Consider the following 3870-nt stretch of genomic DNA (forward strand, 5'->3'; position numbering starts at 1 on the left):
GGGTTCGGGATCAGGTTTAGGTTTGGATTTTCAACTTTAGGTTTAGGTTTAGGTTAGGGAGTTGAGATTAGGATTAGGGGTAGGTCTAAGTTTAGGGATTTGAGAATACATTTAGGTTTTAGGTTTAGGTTTAGGTTTTAGGTTTTAGGTTTAGGTTTAGGTTTAGGTTTAGGTTTAGGTTTTAGGTTTAGGTTAAGGTAAGGTTATAGGTTATAAGTTTAGGTTATACGTTATAGGTTAAGGTTTAGGTTCAGGTTCAGGTTAAGGTTTAGGTTTAGCTTATAGGTTTAGGTTAAGGTTTAGGTTTAGGTTATAGGTTTAGGTTAAGGTTTAGGTTTAGATTATAGGTTTAGGTTAAGGTTTAGGTTTAGGTTATAGGTTATAGTATATAAGTTATAACTTTAGGGAATTAAGAATAGGTTAAGGTTAAGGTTTACGTTTAAGAAATAGGATTCGGGTTCGGGATCGGGTTTAGGTTTGGGTTTTCAAGTTTAGGTTTAAGTTTAGGTTAGGGAGTTGAGATTAGGATTAGGTGTAAGTTTAGGTTTAAGGATTTGAGAATACATTTCGGTTTTAGGTTTAGGTTTAGGTTTGAGGCTTAGGTTTAGGTTATAGGTTTAGGTTATAAGTGCAGGTTATAGGTTTAGGTTTAGGTTAGGTTATAGGTTAAGGTTTAGGGAATTGAGAATAGGTTAAGGTTTAGGTTTAGGAAATTGGGTTCAGGTTCGGGATTGGGTTTAGGTTTGGGTTTTCAAGTTTAGGTTTAGGTTTAGGTTTAGGTTAGGGAGTTGAGATTAGGATTATGTGTAGGTTTAGGTTTAGGGATTTGAGAATACATTTAGGTTTTAGGTTTAGGTTTAGGTTTTAGGTTTTAGGTTATAGTTTAGATTTTAGGTTTAGGTAAAGGTTAGGTTATAGGTTATAAGTTTAGGTTATAGGTTATAGGTTAAGGTTTTAGGTCATAGGTTTTGGTTTAGGTTAAGGTTATAGGTTTAGGTTATAAGCTATAGGTTTAGGGAATTGAGAATAGGTTAAGGTTTAGGTTTAGAAAATCGGGTTCGAGTTCGGGATCGGGTTTAGGTTTGGGTTTTCAAGTTTAGGTTTAGGTTTAGGTTAGGGAGTTGAGATTAGGATTAGGTGTAGGTTTAGGTTTAGGGATTTGAGAATACATTTAGGTTTTAGGTTTAGGTTTAGGTTATAGGTTACAGGTTTAGGTTTAGGTTTAGGTTAAGGTTTAGGTTTAGGTTTAGGTTTAGGTTATAAGCTATAGGTTTAGGGAATTGAGAATAGGTTAAGGTTTAGGTTTAGGAAATCGGGTTCAGGTTTGGGATCGGTTTTAGGTTTGGGTTTTCAAGTTTAGGTTTAGGTTTAGGTTAGGGAGTTAAGATTAGGATTAGGTGTAGGTCTAGGTTTAGGGATTTGAGGATACATTTAGGTTTTAGGTTTAGGCTTAGGTTATAGGTTAAGGTTTAGGTTGTAGGTTTAGGTTAAGGTTAAGGTTAGGTTATAGGTTATAAGTTTAGGTTATAGGTTATAGGTTAAGGTTTTGGGTCATAGGTTTTGGTTTAGGTTAAGGTTATAGGTTTACGTTTAGGTTTAGGTTAAGGTTTAGGTTTAGGTTAAGGTTCGGTTATAGGTTATAAGTTTAGGCTATAGGTTATAGGTTAAGGTTTTATAGGTCATAGGTTTTGGTTTAGGTTAAGGTTATAGGTTTAGGTTTAGGTTTAGGTTAAGGTTTCGGTTTAGGTTTAGGTTTAGGTTATAATCTATAGGTTTAGGGAATTGAGAATAGGTTAAGGTTTAGGTTTAGGAAATCGGGTTCGGGTTCGGGATCGGGTTTAGGTTTGGGTTTTCAAGCTTAGGTTTAGGTTTAGGTTAGGGAGTTAAGATTAGGATTTAGTGTAGGTTTAGGTTTAGGGATTTGAGAATACATTTAGCTTTTAGTTTTAGGTTTAGGTTTTAGGTTATAGGTTAAGGTTTAGGTTAAGGTTAGTTTATAGGTTATAAGTTTAGGTTATAGGTTATAGGTTAAGGTTTTAGGTCATTGGTTTTAGGTTTAGGTTTAGGTTATAGGTTTAGGTTTAGGTTTAGGTTAAGGTTTAGGTTTAGGTTATAAGCTATAGGTTTAGGGAAATGAGAATAGGTTAAGGTTTAGGTTTAGGAAATCAGGTTTGGGTTCGGGATAGGGTTTAGGTTTGGGTTTTCAAGTTTAGGTTTAGGTTTAGGTTAGTAAGTTGAGATTAGGATTAGGTGCAGGTTTAGGTTTAGGGATTTGGGAATACATTTAGGTTATATGTTTAGGTTTAGGTTATAGGTTATAGGTTTATGTTTAGGTTTAGGTTAAGGTTTAGGTTTAGGTTTAGGTTTAGGTTATAAGCAATAGGTTTAGGGAATTGAGAATAGGTTAAGGTTTAGGTTTAGGAAAACGGGTTCAGGTTCGGGATTGGGTTTAGGTTTGGGTTCTCAAGTTTTGGTTTAGGTTTAGGTTAGCTAGTTGAGATTAGGATTAGGTGTAGGTTTAGGTTTAGGGATTTGAGAATACATTTAGGTTTTAGGTTTAGGTTTAGGTTTAGGTTATAGGTTAAGGTTTAGGTGTTTAGTTTAGGTTAAGGTTAAGGTTAGGTTATAGGTTATAAGTTACGGTTATAGGTTATAGGTTAAGGTTTTGGGTCATAGGTTTTGGTTTATGTTAAGGTTATAGGTTTAGGTTTAGGTTTAGGTTAAGGTTTAGGTTTAAGTTATACTTTATAAGTTTAGGGAATTGAGAATAGGTTAAGGTTTAGGTCTAAGAAATCAGGTTCGGGTTTGGGATCGGGTTTAGGTTTGGGTTTTCTAGTTTTGGTTTAGGTTTAGGTTAGGGAGTTGAGATTAGGATTAGATGTAGGTTTAGGTTTAGGGATTTGAGAATACATTTAGGTTTTAGTCTTCAGTTTAGGTTTTAGGTTATAGGCTTAGGTTTAGGTTAAGGTTAGGTTATAGGTTATAAGTTTAAGTTATAGGTTATAGGTTAAGGTTTTAGGTCATAGGTTTTGGTTTAGGTTAAGGTTATAGGTTTACGTTTAGGTTTAGGTTAAGGTTTAGATTTAGGTTTAGGTTATAAGCTATAGGTTTAGGGAATTGAGAATAGGTTAAGGTTTAGGGTTAGGAAATTGGGTTCGGGTTCAAGATCGGGTTTAGGTTTGGGTTTTCAAGTTTAGGTTTAGGTTTAGGTTAGGGGAGTTGAGATTAGGATTAGGTTCAGGGATTTGAGAATACATTTAGGTTTTAGGTTTAGGTTTAGGTTATATGTTATAGGTTTAGGTTTAGGTTTAGGTTTAGGTTATAAGCTATAAGTTTAGGGAATTGAGAATAGGTTAAGGTTTAGGTTTAGGAAATCGGGTTCGGGTTTGGGATCGGGTTTAGGTTTGGGTTTTCAAGTTTAGGTTTAGGTTTAGGTTAGGGAGTTGAGATTAGGATTTGGTGTAGGTTTAGGTTTAGGAATTTGAGAATACATTTAGGTTTTAGGTTTAAGTTTAGGTTTTAGGTTATAGGTTAAGGTTTAGGTTTTAGGTTTAGGTTAAAGTTAGGTTATAGGTTATAGGTTAAGGTTTTAGGTCATTGGTTTTAGGTTTAGGTTATAGTTATAGGTTTAGGTTTAGGTTTAGTTTAAGGTTTTGGTTTTGGTATAGGTTAAGGTTTTGGTTTAGGGAATTGAGAATAGGTTAAGGTTTAGGTTTAGGAAATCGGGTTTGGGTTCAGGATCGGGTTTAGGTTTGGGTTTTCTAGTTTAGGTTAGGTTTAGGCTAGGAAGTTGAGATTAGGATTAGGTGTAGGTTTAGGTTTAGGGATTTGAGAATACATTTAGGTTTTAGGTTTAGGTTTAGATTATAG

General features: G+C 34.4%; 1 long non-coding RNA gene across 1 annotated transcript; it reads left to right on the forward strand.

Moving 5' to 3' along the window:
* Window positions 1–501: 501 nt before the first annotated feature.
* On the forward strand, window positions 502–2724 carry LOC131233958 (uncharacterized). The gene is made up of 3 exons (XR_009165428.1): window positions 502–996; window positions 1538–1588; window positions 2657–2724. It is a non-coding gene; the product is annotated as an uncharacterized LOC131233958 (long non-coding RNA).
* Window positions 2725–3870: the final 1146 nt, after the last annotated feature.

The sequence above is a fragment of the Magnolia sinica genome, chromosome 18 (genome assembly GCF_029962835.1).
Source record: "Magnolia sinica isolate HGM2019 chromosome 18, MsV1, whole genome shotgun sequence".
In the NCBI taxonomy this organism is placed as follows: domain Eukaryota; kingdom Viridiplantae; phylum Streptophyta; class Magnoliopsida; order Magnoliales; family Magnoliaceae; genus Magnolia; species Magnolia sinica.